Source organism: Nymphalis io, chromosome 8 (assembly GCF_905147045.1).
Source record: "Nymphalis io chromosome 8, ilAglIoxx1.1, whole genome shotgun sequence".
In the NCBI taxonomy this organism is placed as follows: Eukaryota; Metazoa; Arthropoda; class Insecta; order Lepidoptera; family Nymphalidae; genus Nymphalis; species Nymphalis io.
This window is the reverse complement of record NC_065895.1, coordinates 3,808,240-3,827,072: the sequence shown is the minus strand read 5'-3', so window position 1 is coordinate 3,827,072 and position 18,833 is coordinate 3,808,240. Positions and strand designations below refer to the sequence as shown.

The 18,833-nt window shown below is 35.5% G+C and overlaps 1 protein-coding gene and 1 long non-coding RNA gene across 2 annotated transcripts in view; one reads left to right on the top strand and one right to left on the bottom strand.

Moving 5' to 3' along the window:
• Positions 1-18,833, top strand: part of LOC126769849 (uncharacterized) — a 144,227-nt gene that overhangs the window by 36,740 nt on the left and 88,654 nt on the right. Inside the window, exon 2 of the long non-coding RNA XR_007669428.1 lies at positions 14,036-14,159. This is a non-coding gene — a long non-coding RNA (uncharacterized LOC126769849). The remainder of the gene's footprint in view (positions 1-14,035; positions 14,160-18,833) is intronic.
• Positions 1-18,833, bottom strand: part of LOC126769841 (leucine-rich repeats and immunoglobulin-like domains protein 3) — a 107,902-nt gene that overhangs the window by 50,879 nt on the left and 38,190 nt on the right. Inside the window, exon 2 of the mRNA XM_050488741.1 lies at positions 14,504-14,544. The gene's annotated coding sequence lies outside the window, so the exon portion shown is untranslated. The remainder of the gene's footprint in view (positions 1-14,503; positions 14,545-18,833) is intronic.

The following is an 18,833-nucleotide window of genomic DNA, read 5'->3' as shown; positions in this document are numbered from 1 at the left end:
ATATCATCACTGATTGGTATAAGCCCCTTCTTAGTATTATAAAAGTTAGGTCATAGTCCACCACGCTGGCCCAATGGTGTTTGAAGGCGGTAGATGTTTGCTGAAGTAAACTTTACGCGTCTTCGAGAAATCTTAGACATGAAAGTTTCCTTACGATGTATTCTTTTACCGTTAAAACCAGCGAAAATTTACTAATTAATACGGGCATAACTTCGAAAAGTTGGATCGAACTATTGTATTTCAGTCCAACATTCTCCACACAAGAGTACCTCTGCTCCTAAATAATTTGAATATTTTACATCTATTATTCAAATAGGCATTATTTAAGTTTAAATGTTTTTGGACTTTTACAGGAATCACAAGCTAAATGTCAGGCTGGTGAGGTCGCCGGTTTAGCTAGTTATTTAATAAAATGAAGTCCCATTTTGTGTTGTAATTTGATATTCATATTGTGTCATATTACCACTTTTTTTTCCTTTTGTTTTTTTCGTTCCTAGATTTTCACGGTCATATGAAACCTTATTATAAATCAAACAGAAGCTATGATAAATAAAATATACAATAAAACACATAATTTATTACATTATGTTTAAAAATAAACTCCTTACATGTAACATAATTGTAATGTGCTTATGTATTTAAATATATACTATTTGTAAATTATAATCTGATCATCTGCACATGAATGTTTTTCTTTTACTTTATCAGATACATTTATTACAATAAATACAAAATATTCCAAGGAATAAACTTTGTGTGTGAAACGTAAATACAGATACAAAATTTAAACAACAAATTTACCTAACAATGGAACGACTGATTACTTAGCGCTGGATGTTACATGATTCGTAAATTATACACTATTTACGACTGTTCACGTAATACAAACGGTACGTACATCCGACTGTTATAGTTCAAAGGCACGCTTTGTGCGTGATCATTGCAAGCTTTACACAAACGCTCGAATGCCCGTCGTTAGATATAAAGCACAATAGGCAATCACTCCTCGCTAGACCCGTGTCGTTCACGTCGCACAAGAAACAGCCACTCGGTTGTGCCTTTTTTTGATATACGTAACGATTTCTCGGTTTGAGCCTTATACTTTTGAACTTACGTTTATAATTGATAAAAATTAAAAAAAAATACATTCCCACGTCAATGAATTTTATTTAATAAACTTTTTGTAAACACAAAACTCATTGTTAAAATATTCATTCGTGTTTTTTTATTTACTTTAATTCATTAAAATGTTTCTAAATTAGTTAATCAAATTTGTATTAAATATAGATGCCATATAAAATTTTCATAACTTGATTTTAAACCTGCCATGGCAGCTGGTATATTTATTTCTTTTATTGCATACATTTTTTTTTACAAACTGCCTCGTTGGTCTAGTGGCTTGATATAAGGCCGCAGACCCGGAGGTCCTGGGTTCAATTCCCAGGTCGGGCCAATAAAAAAGTTATTGGGTTTTTCTGTCAAAAAATTCTCAGTAGCAGCCCGGAGCCTGGTAGTTGGAAGTGTGTACACTCCCGTGCCTCGGAAAGCACGTAAAGCCGTTGGTCCTGCGCCTGAACTCTTTTCGGTCGTGTCGGATTGCCGTCCCATCGGATTATGAGAGTTAGGGAATAGAGAGTGCACCTGTGTTTGCGCACACACTTGTGCACTATAATATCTCCTGCGTAGTTAGCTAATCTCACTTGAGATTGGCCGCCGTGGCCGAAATCGGTCTGGAGGACATTATTATTATTATTATTACATTTTTTTTATTCATTATGAAATATAAATATTGTAAAACATAGTAATACCTAGCATAAATAATCTTCAATACGTTTCTCAAATAGAAAACCAACACTTCTATGATATGAATAGATTTTATATAAAAAACAATCAAAAGCATATCATGTATCATATGAAAGGAAAATACTAGCTGTATAAAGTCCCCGCCATAAAACGCAACAGGTGACACTCATTTTTCAAACATCAGATCTTATTGTGTCGGATCTTGTTGCAATAACGGCTTAAAGCGATCTTTATGATGGAGTAAATATTATGAAAATACTTATTCAAATGATGCTTTTTTCAAAAGCCGTTTATCAGGCGTCCTACTTACCATCAATAGGTAAGACATTTTTATTCATATTTACCCTACAGCTATTATGAATACGAATATGATAATGTGCTAATGTTGTTCGTAGTTGATAATGTTAGGCCTTCCATAGACCCGCACATCTCAAATGCAGGTTTGTATGTGACCAACATCTCATTGTGAATATAAACATATACATGTCTATAAAAATAATAAGTTTATTATTACGTTTTTTATCGAATTAATATCGTGACTTTCGCAAATAATGTTCTACACTAGCTACATCATGTTATTTTTAAATCGTAGATAAAAAGTAACGGAAAAATTCTTAATAACAAACACGTGAATAAAAAAATCAGAAAACAGAGAACTTTTTGATTAAAAGTTGAATTAAAATATTAATATTAAAAAATACTTAATCAGGTACTATAATATTAAAAGCTATGAACGACGAAAATTAAATAAGAAATCCATAAAATCTGTAACAAAATATAGTGAAAAAACCTTTGGAATTGATGTGAACGTAGCACATCTTCACCTCTCTACTTTCTAAATTGCAGCTTCATACCCAAATACCTGCATTGTCAATACAAGAATTTGTCACAAGCAGAAATTGCTTTATCCGGACAATGGACAAAGTACACATACAACGTATTACTTTCCACGTCAGACAACCTTTGTCTTTGGCCTTATCTGTTCTTCACTGACGTAAAATAGAATTTGTTTCAAGGACAATAAAAGAAATGAGTTTATATGTAAAGCGACTAGTGACGACTAGCGTTTTTCATAAAGTAATTCATGACAAGATTTATATTTATCGTTAATTATTTTTTGTACGATTAAATTATCAAGCAACAATAAATGGAATCTAAATGAATCAAATTCAGTTATTTGAAGGCGACGGTCACGGGAAGGACCAATGTAAGTTCATTCGGTCTCCTGCCTCTGATAGAGGCAAGGGCTATTTTTGTTCTGTCATCAAAATGACTTTTTTTTTTTTATAGAAAAGGAAGGCGGACGAGCATATGGGCCACCTGATGGTAAGTGGTCACCAACGCTCTTAGACATTGGCATTGTAAGAAATGTCAACCATCGCTTACATATCCAATGCGCCACCAACCTTGGGAACTAAGATTTTATGTCCCTTGTGCCTGTAATTACACTGGCTCACTCACCCTTCAAACCGGAACACAACAATATCAAGTATTGCTGTTTTGCGGTAGAATATCTGATGAGTGGGTGGTACCTACCCAGACGAGCTTGCACAAAGCCCTACCACCAGTAGGTAGTAGTAGACTAACTTCAAAAAAGGACATCCTTGGCAAAAATATGGGTAATACAGACTTCTTTCCTACGTGGACACATATGCTTAAAGCACTAAATAATTCCCCAGACATGTGCACCAACCTTTCTGTACAGTAACATTATACTGTATTGAGTACTGTTACAAAAAAGTATATAGAAACTGTTGACTTCCTCGCTGGTCTAGTGGCTTAAGAGGTCCTGGGTTCAATTCCCAGGTCGGGCTATTAAAAAGTTATTGAGTTTTTCTGTCAGGAAATTCTCAATAGCAGCCCGGAGTCTGGAAGTTGGAAGTGAGTACACTCCCGTGCCTCGGAAAGCACGTTAAGCCGTTGGTTCTGCGCCTGAACTCTTTCCGGTCATGTCGGACTGCCGTTCCATCGGATTATGAGAGTTAGGGAATAGAGAGTGCACCCGTGTTTGCGCACACACTTGTGCTTGGAGGACCCCTCCTTCTCTATGTTGGTGGTACGTGTGGACCTGGTTCGTCAGAGTCGAGTCTACGTGTGCCTCTACAGATCCCACAATGGTGACTTGGAGACAAGCTTTATTTGCAATTTTATTTGCAGATTATTTGACCATCTTAGTCGGGTGGCAGATGCTGCGCAAGAGCAGTTTCCTAACGCGGAATTGGTGTTTTTGGGGGATTTTAATGCTCACCATGAATCATGGTTGAAATTCCTCAAAACTGACCATGCTGGAAGAACTGCTCATGCTTTTGCTCTCACACACGACTTGACCCAACTGGTTGATCAGCCCACCAGGATCCCAGACATTGATGGGCAAGCGCCTTCTCTACTGGATCTTCTGCTGACTTCTCACCCGGTGGAATATCAGATTGTGGTTCAAGCTCCACTTGGTTCTTCGGATCACGGCCTTATATCTATCAAAGTGCCACAGGCCAAGCTGCCGCCATCAGCGGTGTGCAAACGTCGCGTTTGGCACTATAAGTCGGCAGATTGGGACGGTATGCGCGATTACTATGCGTCAGTCCCTTGGAAGGAAAGTTGCTTCAGTGGGAATGACCCGACAGCTAGTGCCGCTGCTGTTGCTGATGAGATCATGTTAGGACTGGAATACTACATTCCTAGCTCAGATCTCATCAATAGGGGTACGAGTAAGCGTTGGTTCACTCGTGAATGTGCCGACGCTGTATCATCTAAGCAGGCGGCATATCGCGCGTGGATCAAAGGCTGCATTAGCAGGGCATCTAACATTGACTCACTGAAAGCAAACTACAATAAAAATTCCAAGTTCTGTAGGAAGGCATACACAAGAGCGAATGCACAGCGCATTGTACAGATTGGTCATGACCTTATTTCGCATCCTAGGGGCTCCCGTAGCTTCTGGCTTCTGACCAAGTCTGTGCAAAACAATTTCTGCCAACCTTCGCTGCCACCGCTCAGAAATCCGGACGGATCGCTAGCTCACAGTCCGCAGGAGAAAGCCGACCTCCTGGCTAAACTCTTTGCCGACAACTCTGTGATCGATGATTGTAGTGCGCAGCGACCAACAATACCTTCATGTGGCCACACGATGCCTGACATCAAAATCAGGCAACGTGATGTGCGTGCGGAGCTGCAATCACTTGATATACGGAAAGCTAGCGGTCCTGATGGAATACTAGCCATTGTGCTGAAGAAGTGCGCGGTGGAGCTGTCTCCTGTGTTAACGCGCCTGTTCCAACTTTCTCTCTCTTCGGGATGTATGCCGGAGGCTTGGAGAAGAGCTAATGTGCAAGCGGTTCCCAAAAAAGGGGATCGGTCTGACCCGGCAAATTATCGACCAATAGCTATCACCTCAGTACTTTGTAAGGTGATGGAACGGATTCTAAACAACCAACTGATCCATTACCTAGAAGATCACTGTCTAATTAATGATCGTCAGTACGGGTTTCGACCAAAACGGTCCACAGGTGATCTTCTAGCGTACGTAACACACCTCTGGGGTGAAGCCATCGACAAGCATGGAGAATCGTTGGCTGTCAGTCTCGATATCTCCAAGGCTTTCGACAGGGTCTGGCACAGAAGTCTTCTCTCCAAGCTACCGGCATATGGTCTGCCTGCTCAGCTATGCACCTGGATTGCCAGCTTCCTACACAAGCGTAGCCTTCGTGTTTTAGTAGATGGTTGCGCTTCACAATTCTATGTAGTGAATGCTGGGGTCCCCCAGGGATCTGTGCTATCTCCCACACTCTTTCTTTTGCATATCAATGATATGCTCTCCCTTGGGAACATACATTGCTATGCAGATGATAGTACAGTGCATGGTGGATACCACGGACGTGCAGTGGCTGGGCGGGCGGAAACTGAGGAGAGGCGGGAGAATCTTGTCATTGAACTCGATAGGACGTTAGAGCTCATCGCCAAATGGGGTTCTGATAATCTTGTTGAGTTTAATGCCAAGAACACAGGTATGCGCTCTCACAGCGAAAAAGTCACCATTTTACCCTCATCCCTCTCTCTGTGGCACACCGCTGGTGATACAAAGCAAAATCGCCATGCTGGGGATGGACGTTCGCGGCGACCTTAGTCCAAGGGATTACATCGAGGCTATTATAAAAACAGCTTCACGGAAACTCGGAGTTCTGAACAAGGTGCGGCGTTTTTTCACGACACAACAACTGACCTGACCTGAACGCAAAACCGTACCTGTGTTTTGTATAACAGGCGTTATACAAAACACAGGTACGGTCTTGCGTTGAATATTGCTCGCACCTTTGGGATGGCTCCGCTAAGTACCTACTGGAGGCATTGGACCGGTTGCAGCGACGTGCAGTATGCATTATTGGCGACGTAAAGGTCACAAACACCCTTGAACCTTTACAATTGCGTCGCGAGATAGCAGCACTGAGCGCTTTCTATCGACTGTATCACGGCGAGTGCTCTGAGGAATTATTCTCTCTAATTCCTGCTTCCCCCTTCCTTCTTAAGTCCACGCGAGCTGGTTCTCGATGTCACCGCCTAACTGTGAAATCAATTCCATCGCGCACAAAGAAATTTGGCAACTCCTTTCTTTGTCGCACTACCAAAAAATGGAATTCCTTACCAGCTCACGTGTTCCCCTCCTCTTACAACCCGGGTTCCTTCAAACGAGGCGTGAAGAGGCATCTTGCGAGCCGGCAAGGCGGGGACGGCTAGTACAGAACATTCTTCCCGACTGTACTGGCCGTCTTCGCGTTTGGACTCTACTACCACTTACCATCAGGTGGAGTAGAGTCATTTGCCATCCCGGGGCATATAAAAAAAAAAAAAAAGGGATAATATATAATATCTCCTGCGTAGATGGCTAATTTTAGGATCTTTTAATTAGTCGTGTTTTAATAGATACTATAAAAAGTTTTAAGCATTCCCTACAATTAAAATATTAATATTGCATTTAAATAAAAAGTAAATTTTATGGGAAGACGAGAGATGTACAAGGGATGGCCTTATCGCTAAGATAATGACTCCTTATAGAAACCAAATATAACCATAAGCACGAAATCACATGTTTTTCAAAAAATGGTAAATAAAAAATTTGTATTCAATTGTGTCTTTTTTATTTTACTCTCATTCCTCAAACTGTCTTACTTCAAAAATACTTTTTTTTTAATTATAGTCAAGAAACGCATACATTCTCTTTCAAACTACTTCTAAATGCCTTTAACCCTTCGGGATAGAACAGTGTACTTAAGTGAGGTTCAGGTGTAATGTAGTCTCTTGTTAATCCCTATTCGTAATAAACGCAGGTCACGTCACATACGGTCTGACCTCGAAAATATAAGTGAAATGGGGCAACAAAACAGCATTGAGGCTGAAACTTAGACATTGAAGGCTCAAGACTACTTTCTTGTAACATTTTACTATCAACTAGCTACAAGACCCGACTCCGCGTAGGTAAAATATGAGCTTAAAATGAATTTACGATATATATTAATACAGTGTGACAAATAAATTGAACTTAACAATTTCCCTGTCCCGTGAGGTCACATTTGAGTCAAGGTTATAGTTTTACTGTAGTGTCTGTTATATGGACAGGAAATTTGTTAAATAACCCATAATATGTTCCAAAGTATATTACCTAATTTGAATATTTACTTTTGACGTTTCGTAAACTTTTTAATAGACATTTTAAGGCCTACGATTAACTAGATATTTAATGTATCTCTTATTGGTTGGTCTACGTAAACCATGAAAGCATCTTTTCACTGTTTATATACAAAACAATAAATTTCTCTGCTATTATCAAATTAAATATGATTTCATAAATCACAAAGACGTTTAGCTTAGAAGAAGTTAGTGAACAAATTTTCAGACGCCAAAAACAATTATTTATTGTACTATTTCTAAGAAGCTTATAAATTAATTTTTACTCTATTTTCTGCCAAACTTCTGAGTAAGGTCTATTAGTTAGTTAATTATTAGTAAAAACTCAATAGATTTAAATAATACTTACCTAGCTTGAAAGAAACCACACCTTGTTTTCGAATGTATAATTCGAATGACAACAGTTTTCTCCGGTAACATTCTTATAAATATAATGAATTTTACATAAATTGGTATAGGGTAATATTATTTCGCCGTCCCAACTTCAAAACCATTACGTTTCTCCACGTGACCACTACTCTCACTCACTTCATTTTATTTTGTAATGTCTCTCCTGAGGCGACCGCTGGCAAATTGTAGCTCCAAGACCTTCTGTCCTCTTAATGTGAAGGTTTTAAAGTTAGATCACACTACCTCACATGTAGAAATATGTTATCCAAAACGATTAATCGCCGAAAAATATCATTCAATAAAATTAATTGTCAACACATTTCAAGCAGCTTCTTTATACAATAATTGACGCAATAAATAAGCAAACACCATCAACCATGGATGGAAGGAAAGACTTAAAACAAAAAATCATTGTCCTAAATTTAACCTCCGATCTATATATTCAAACGTATTAAGGTCATAACATATTCAATAAAAACGAAGTCATTGATACAAATATAATACCCATATCGTCAATAGATTATTAAATCAATACGTGAATTGGAGTAGCTATAGAGTGTATAGAGGCAATCTTAATGAAGCGTTAACACTGGTTAGATTAAAAAAGAAAAACAACCTTCCTTTTATCTTTTATATGGAACTATGATGCATAATAATATAATATCGTATAGCATTATGTTAATAAGAATTTGTGACGGTAAACGGTGAAGGGCAACATCGCGAGGAAATCTGCATGTGTCTAATTTCAGCGTGGTGAAATAAGCTTCAGACCTTTTATCAAAAAGGGAGAGGAGGCCTTAGCCCAGCAATGTGACATGACATGACATTCACAGGCTGTTACTGTAATAAGAATTTGAATAAAGAATAAGAATCGGAGTGCTAGAGTATTAAATATGAGTATTAAATATATTGATTGAATGTGGGAGTGGAGTTTATTATATTCATAAACTAAAAATAAACTGATATAGATCCAAAAGCCATTATTGTGCAGAGGATGGAATATTTGCAATTAATAGATGGAATATTTGCAATTAATAGAAGGCGGCTTAAAAGGGTTTGTCCAGCTTTGTCCAGCAATTAAAAATATTTAAAAAAAAAGCTTAAGTTAAGCTCTAAGCGTAGATCTATCATTCTGCTTGTTATTTTATGCATATATATAATAAAATATAATTGAGTAATATTTTATAATTAAGTTCATTTAAAAGGTATATTATTTTATATGAAAGGATGGACTGTATTTGTGTGAGTCAATTTTACTCGTTGTATATAGCGTATCTGTGCTATCGTATGAAACCTTTTCACTCCGCGGAATTAAAGAAAAACATTTGTTTAAAATAGATTTTCACCATTGCTAGTTTTAGAAACAGTTTTTGTGTGATACGTGCATAAAATTTCAAAAAATATATTTATTAATTAAATTTTATAATTGTAAGGTCAAGGACTTTAGCAGAAATGGTTTGTACTCTTGTTTTTGCCAGTTAAAAGTATTAAGCGTTGATCGTGTTTCGTGCTTATATGAAGGTATGAAGGTATGAAATTTCTAAGAGAAGAAATTGAAGCTGCGACTTTCTGCGTCATTAAAAATGAATAAGGCTACAAGTTTTTTCTTTTATTTATATTAGAAAGGCAGACATCAAATAGGTCACTTTATGCTTAAGGTCACCTTCATGCATTGCCAGCATTAAGTATAATATATGAGATAACCTTCAGAGCTCAATACTCTGCCAAGCATGGCATTTAAGATATTCCTTGAGCCGGTAATAACACTGGCTCACTCACACTTCAAACTGGAACACCAATTAAAAGTATTATTGATTGATATATAACCAGCACAAATCTCCATCGAATCCATTTATATACCAAAAGAAAAACTTGTAAATCGAATCACAGCATTAAATTATTAATAATTAATTACTAAATACACAATACCGGAATTACGAAATACTGTTCCAAGGTTCTTTAAAACATTAAAAATTTATCACGCGCGGATTAACGACAAAGGTATATTTTCCGTAAAAGTTTACAACTGAAAAAGCCTGTTCACAATTCCACTTGACACGATAACGAACTGAATACTTATTCTGTACCATTTCTGTTCTAGTTTTATCCAGTAAAATTCTGCTTGGAATCTTAACGAATCTCAACTTAGCAATTTTCACTGAGATTTTAAAAATAGCTCGTTTTTTCATATTTTTATTTAGGTTATTTTGCTCAGTTCTTAATTTCAAGTTGAATAACTGAATAGCAGTTCATATTCAGTGATTTGTATATATTTTCTATGTAATACAGAAAGGCAGACAGACGGGCAAATGATTTTTGGTTATCACCGCGGATAGGCATTAGCAATGGAAGAAATGTAAATTTTTCCATTCTGACAATTATGAAAACTAATAAATAACATCTCTTTTGCCTATAATTCCACTGGCTCACTCACATTAATTGAGTAATATTTGTATTGATTTGATCCCATTAATATTTGGCGGTTTTTTATTTAACAATAATATCACAAAACCAATAATTTATTATCATTCGTCACATTTTTCTCATAGTATTATTTATGTATAATAAAATTAATATATAAAGTAAGTGAGCAGGTAAGCATATGTTTGAATTAGTGTGTTTTGGCTCAATGCGTAATATTATGTACTAGTTTCCTACCACGGCTTCACCCGCATGTCAGGGGGTAGAAAAGCAGGTGATAGGTATGAAAATTTGCCTATAACCATCTTTGAAGTCCAAACTTGCTTCATACCAAACTCCATCAAAATCGGTTTGGTGGTATAATAATAGTATAGATGTATTATAAATAAAATAATTAATTTATCGTTAATTTAATTATTTCCATACATTTAAACTATCATAGTTGACATAAAATTACACTATAATAATAAATTTAATTTAAATTCGTTAGCTGTACCTGTTCTGACCACGAAGTAGTGATAACAAATAAACTTTAATTTTGTATTATTTAAAGTTAAATATATGTATCGGGTTTTCCGGTAGTACTTTACTACTTTTAGAATAAAATCACCGAGTATGTACTGCTGGTCAGGTAGCTTTATTGTTCACACATTTTAAATAGGTCAAGCCTTATTAAGTACTTATAAAAATAAATAGTTATAGCGTGATGTAAAAAACAACAAGCGCCATCTATTAATGAAAAGGAAAATTAAAATATTTGACATAATGTAATTTGATATTGAACAATATATTTGATATTCTGAAAATATTATAGTACACGCTTTAACACAGGACCTCGGGATCTGCTACCATGTAAACTAGCTACTATACCAACGAGACAGTCGAATTTCTCATATGTTTTTAACTCGCACTACCAAATAAACCTAATACCTAATAGAAGAATCATTTGAGCAGCATATGACTTGTATATGCTGTGACTGTGTAGTAAAAGTGAAATTAGATCCCTTGTCACCACTACTTTAAAGCAACGAAAGCTATTGGTTAATCTAGAATTCTAACGATACCTCAATTAAGGTTAATGTCAGAAGACAAACATTGTTCACGTGTTAAGGTTCAGTTCAGTTGAATCACATTATAATTTCGAATTTGAAATTCACTGAACTTCGCAATTATAAAGCAGATTCAGTCTAACGAATATAATACAAACGTTATCACGATAAATTTATTTATATAAAACGGTTTGTAATTGACATAGCAACAAATTGTACTAGCCCAAGGCGGATAAGGTTTTTATGATAAAAGTGGGCTATGAATTGTTTAAATTTATCGGATTGTGTTGTAAATAACATTTGCTAATATTAGAATATAACCTTTAAAATAAAAAGGTGGGCTATATTATTAGGATTCAATTAAAACTATTATGTAACGATTTCTGTGTTTAATTTTTATGTGAATTGGTATCAAACTTGTTTTCGTATAACGATTTTTTTAAGAAACGAAATATACAATGTGCATGTGTGCGTCATCATTATACAAACACGACAGTTCATATACATTGTTATTAAATATATTTTACATGTATTTGTTATTAAATATCAAATTTAGATTCTCACATTTTTATGTAAAAAGTTCATCTTTCTGTGCTTCCATCCTCAAAATGTTTAAATCGCAAATATATAATCCCTATTTATATGATACAAGATTATTTGCGAAATAATTTAAATAAAAATAATCAAAAACACTTAAAAATAATACACATTGTCACGTGACTACCAATCGGAACGCGCCATGTCATGATGTTAGAGACAACTCAAACGAGCCAGCTGTCAAGTTGTCAGATTGTTTGCGGTGGACATTTTTCTTGAGATAATTTGCATTAAACGTGAAAATATTATTTTATTTCCAACGATGAAATAACCAAGAGTTTGATATGATATTTTTTTTTTTTTATATCGCCGGGAGGGCAAATGACTCTACTCCACCTGATGGTAAGTGGTAGTAGAGTCCAAACGCGACGACGGCCAGTACAGACGGGAAAAACGTTCTGCACTAGCCGCCTTCGCCTTGCCGGCCCGCAAGATGCCTCTTCACGCCTCGTTTGAAGGAACCCGGGTTGTAAGAGGAGGGGAATACGTGAGCTGGTAAGGAATTCCATTTTTTGGAAGTGCGACAAAGAAAGGAGTTGCCAAATTTCTTTGTTCGCAATGGAATTGATGTCACAGTTAGGCGGTGACATCGAGAACCAGCTCGCGTGGACTTAAGAAGGAAGGGGGAAGCAGGAATTAGAGAGAATAATTCCTCAGAGCACTCGCCGTGATACAGTCGATAGAAAGCGCTCAGTGCTGCTATCTCACGACGCAATTGTAAAGGTTCAAGGGTGTTTGTGACCTTTACGTCGCCAATAATGCGTACGGCACGTCGCTGCAACCGGTCCAAGGCCTCAAGTAGGCACTTAGCGGAGCCATCCCAAAGGTGCGAGCAATATTCCACGCAAGACCGTACCTGTGTTTTGTACAGCAGGCACAGTTGTTGTGGCGTGAAAAAGCGCCGCACCTTGTTCAGAACTCCGAGTTTCCGTGAAGCTGTTTTTATAACAGCCTCGATGTAATCCCGTGGACTAAGGTCGCAGCGAACGTCAATCCCCAGCATGGCGATTTTGCTTTGCATCACCAGCGGAGTACCACAGAGGGAGGGAAGAGGGGAAAATGTTGACTTTTTCGCCGTGAGAGCGCATACCTGTGTTTTCTTGGCATTAAACTCAACAAGATTATCAGAGCCCCATTTGGCGATGAGATCTAACGTCCTATCGAGTTCAATGACAAGATTCTCCCGCCTCTCCTCAGTTTCCGCCCGCCCAGCCACTGCGCGTCCGTGGTATCCACCATGCACTGTACTATCATCTGCATAGCAATGTATGTTCCCAAGGGAGAGCATATCATTGATATGCAAAAGAAAGAGTGTGGGAGATAGCACAGATCCCTGGGGGACCCCAGCATTCACTACATAGAATTGTGAAGCGCAACCATCTACTAAAACACGAAGGCTACGCTTGTGTAGGAAGCTGGCAATCATATGCCGGTAGCTTGGAGAGAAGACTTCTGTGCCAGACCCTGTCGAAAGCCTTGGAGATATCGAGGCTGACAGCCAACGATTCTCCATGCTTGTCGATAGCTTCACCCCAGAGGTGTGTTACGTACGCTAGAAGATCACCTGTGGACCGTTTTGGTTGATATGACATATTTAAAGCTATAATTTTATATGAATGTACAATTACATTACTTCAAAGACGCAAAATGTCAGCAAGAATCTATTGAATGAATTTATTTCATTAAAATTTCGATATTGAGTCTTGTAGTTGTAATTAATATCAATAAGATCTTCATAGAAATAACTATTGCTTATTCTATAGGATACCTTTTTTTAACCACCTTTTTCTCATTTCTGGCAATACAATTATGGTGTCTTAATTGTTGTGCTTTTACGCATAACGCATTGTGTTGCATTAAGCGTTGCACTTATGAAACTTGGTATTAATTATTTTATCTTTGTTTATTTATCACAGAGACACCATCAAGATCACATAACAACTTTGAGCATCTTGTTGTGGAATTGAAATATAAAATTAATGAATCTAATTTTTATTTGTTTTTTTTTTTAATTACAACGTATAAAATAAAGGGATTCCCAAAAATTTGTTACCATCCATATTTATGTATGTACTCATATTTATTTTTTATGTTATAAGGGGCAAACGAGGCAGTAGGCTCACCTGATGGACAATGACTATCAACGCCCGAACACCTGCAACACCCGAGGGCATGTAAGTGCGCTGCCGGCCTTTAAGGAATGAATACGCTCTTTTCTTGAAGGTAAATCGGACATTTTCATTTTCCAAACCTGTCTCTCTATTTTTCTAATTATGTTTTTAGACCCTACTATATTGCATCTGTTGTTGTGCTTAAGCTAATTGTGTTTTATCCAAATCGTTATGCCCTAACTAGTTTGAATTTTAATATTAATATGTAATATTCAAGGAACGTCAAGCTTTAGCCACTGATAGTTTGCTTTCTCGTAGAATTATAATACTTAAAAATTACCTAAAAGTTCATATTTGTCACTTCTAGAACGATTTTGTTACAAATAAATATTTTTATCTTCATTATAAAATATATTATTTTAAAACAAATAATAATTATTATTTCAAATTTCTTACCTTATGCAGATTTAAATTCCAATAACACGAACTCTTCAGCTCTGAAACAAATAAAAACTATATTTGTTTTAAAAATAACACGCAATCAACTAAAACCATAATAGTATTTAATTTTTCTAACTACATACTTTAAGCAAAATATGATTTTGCCGTTATAAAAACAATTTCATTTATATATAACTACTATAAGCCGAGATGGCCCAGTGGTAAGAATGCGTGAATCTTAACCGATGATCGTGGGTTCAAACCCGGGCAAGCACCACTGAATTTTCATGTGCTTAATTTGTGATTATAATTCATCTCGTGCTTTACGGTGAAGGAAAACATCGTGAGGAAACCTGCATGTGTCTAATTTCACTGAAATTCTGCCACATGTGAATTCTACCAACCCGCATTGGAGCAGCGTGGTGGAATAACCTCCAAACCTTCTCCTCAAAAAGAGGAGAGGAGGCCTTTAGCCCAGCACCATTAGCTGTTACTGTTATATATAACTACAGTTTTATATAATTGCTATTAAAATTATAAATGCATATCTTTGTATGTATATTTGTTGGTCACATTCACACCTAAACTGTGAAATGAATTAGCATACAGATTTAGAATACTAATGATGAGAGAGTTCGTTTGTATCCCATGATTTATGAAAATGTTACTTTCAAGAATCACTCAATATACTGATAATATTTAAAGAGATAAATCTAAAACAATAGGAATAAATGTATTAAGGTACTGAGAACTTCCTTTTTTCTTTTTTTCCCAGTGTTTATTTCTATTCTTGACACCCATAAGCCTTTAGCTTATTTGGGTGCTGCTTTAACTAACAAACATAAACTCTAGACAAACTAACATATATAAATAAAACACACATATATAGGTGAGCTCCCACTGAATAAAGTAAAACAAAGCTTTTTTAATACTGTACGTATTATGAGCGTACTGACATATTTACAATATTAAATACTATTACAAAAATATTATTCGTATATTCAATATCATAGAACCATTTAGCAAATATTTTTTGAGTATAACTTGTATAGTAATTCAAAATTACTTGAGCAAAGTTTGATTTTGAGCTGGCAATAAATTCAGCACTTATTTTTATACAAATAACATTTAATTTGATGTAAAATCAATAAAGGAATGGCACACAGAAAAATACACTGATTGCAATAAAAAATATAATTTTGAAATATCTATTGTGATTGTGATGAAGGCATGCCCTTCATACTGCTACGTTCAATCAAAATAATACGACGTGACTGCCTGTGACTCGTAGGAAAAACAGTACACAACACACACGTTTACTGTCTCCGCGGGCGAAAACGAGGTCCCCAACTAGTGACATCACAGAACCGGTCGTCAAATTAACTCACAGTGCTACGAGCAAAAGCACTTCCCAACCCCGACTATGTCCTGACTCGAAGTACGATCTCATATAAGACACATTCAGGAAGGACGACACCCGGAGCGCGAGAAGGCTCAAATTTCAAAGCGGAGTCTAGTACTCGTTCCTACGCCCGGTGATTTTGTATAGACAGGTAGCGCGAACAGCATACATTTATTCAAAAAAATTAATAATAGAAAAATACACAAAAGACACATACAACAGGACTAGGCTGTGAACCTTTACCTCATTTATTGCTCGGTACAAATATACTTGGCACATTACTCCAAATAAGTAATGTACTAATTTTAAAACAGAAAATGTAAGCATAAATACAATATATTTTTAAAATATTGAGATACAGGCAAAAAATCAATTACATTTATTTAAATTTGTAACAATAACAAAGTTGTAACAACATAAATAAAATAAAGAATATTTAATAGCTTTTAAATTTTCTAGAACAATGTCTATGTAGTTTGAATAGACACTAAACTCAAAAGAGAAAATAGTTATAATGAAATGAAAAACTTTTATAACGTTTAGAAAATAACAACAATAAATTAAAACAAAAGAACCCTTAAGGTTTTTTTTTTTATAGAATAGGAAGGTGGACGACCATATGGGCCACCTGATGGTAAGTGGTCACCAAACGCCCTTAGACATTGGCATTGTAAGAAATGTCAACCATCGCTTATAGCCAATGCGCCACCAACCTTGGGAACTAAGATTTTATGTCCCTTGTGCCTGTAATTACACTGGCTCACTCACCCTTCAAACCGGAACACAACAATATCAAGTATTGCTGTTTTGCGGTAGAATATCTGATGAGTGGGTGGTACCTACCCAGACGAGCTTGCACAAAGCCCTACCACCAGTAAATTTATTTTCTGTAAAACGAATTGAAAAACCTTATACAACTTATGAATACATTAAAACAAGGAAGAACCCGGATAAGGTGACACTATTAAATTATTTTCCAAATCTATTTTGTTTTGATTATCCTCTCCTCTTAAGGATACTTGAGCTTTTTACACTACGCTGCCCACATAGTGGGTTGGTGGATACACATGTAGAATTCCTCACGATGTTTTCCTTCACCGCTGAGTACGAGATGAATTATAAAAACAAATTATGGACATGAAAACTCAGTAGATTCAAATCCGCAATATTCAGTGAAGAAAGCACAACTTTATATATTTTCCTTGGTTGTACGGCTGCAATCGATCTGAGTAACCATTTTTCACATATTCCACCGCCAAATAGCAATACTCAGTATTGCTATGGCCCGATTTGAACAGTTAGTGAGCCGATGTAATAACCAACACAAGGACAATAACATATTAGTTCACAAGACGTTGTAAGGGATGGTTGATATTTCTTATAGTGCCAATGTTTTTGCCAGTCGCAATACAATTTGAAGTCTAAAAAAGTATGAATAAAATACATATTAAAATTTACTTAAATCATAATAACATTTGAAATTACTTTAAAATAAATATAAAGCGATATGTTTATTTTTTCTAAAATATTATAAGGTTACAATTTCAAAATGAGTATAAAACATGTCAAAATATACAATTATGTGTTTACTTAAGTGAATGCATTGTTAATTGCTGTATAGACAGGCCGCCACAGTACAAAATATCTTATTAAGTATTAACCTACGTCTACCCGCTTTTTACTCGTTCCAAATTTAGGCTACAAGCAATTTCGCCGCTCACACATGAATATTTAATGCACCCAGACTCGTTGCTACAAAAGTTCTCGTGGGAATAACAAACAAGAGGCAGTTTTTGTTACAGCGATTAACTTAAGAAAGATTTATCCAATGAAAAAAATCTGATCAATACCAATATTTTAAGTCAATAAATAAGAATAATAATGCATATTAAAATCTTCTTTTAAACATGTTTCCAAATAAAATTATTCTTGTATGTCATTCGATATTTAAATACAAAAGTATTTTTGTAAGTGAATTAAAAATTAATTATTAAATAAAATACGTTAATTCTTTAATTAAATGTGCTTGTACGTCCAGTACAAATCCCAGTAATAAAGTAATTTATGCTTATTCAGGTAAGTCTGTATCAAGAAAAGGTCGTTAAAGCGGCCCCCGGCTAAATTCACACCCTAGTTAATACCGTACAGGCATCTGATTTCATCCCATGCTCATCAATTAACTTGAAAGTAATCTAACAAAGAGATAAAAATGTTTATCTAAAGAAAACAAGCTTTACTGGATATAATAAATACCTAATATTATGTACCTCTTACTTGTCACAACTTATTTAAAACAACATGTAGCTTTAAACATAATATTTACGTTTTATTTTTTTTTATTATTTTCTTTAAAAATAATCTCTTTAATTATTATTATTTAAAACCCTTCGAATGTCACATAAACTAAAAAAAAAAATCGCAGTACTACATTCTAATTATCATATTATATACATTTAAAAATGGAATAACTACTTTCAATATGTTCTTTATTTATCAATTAAAAGAGATATAACTTGGTACACCTGATAGAAATAAAGCATTTTGCATCAAAAAGTTTCCATTCAAACTAATTAACTACCCACATAATAAAGTTATAATAATAAAATATTATATAACCTTTTCTTTGTAATTTGTTTTTCGTTTTTTTTTTTTGAACTATAACTTATTTGCCTTATGTTCATGCAGATATAACCTAAATAATAATTAAAAAAACCTTAGATTATAAATACATATATATTTAAAACTCATCAGTATCTTAGGGTATTCCGTCATATCATCTGAATGCCTATGCGTAACAAAACATGTCTGTGGTTAAGTTTCGTATGTGTTGAAACTTCGGTTCATACCAGAGGAAATTAATTTGCATAATTAATGAACAATCTTCTGCTAGTGGAGAAAAGCAATCCCGTCTCGCTCCGCTATTTATAATACCAAAGGACTTAA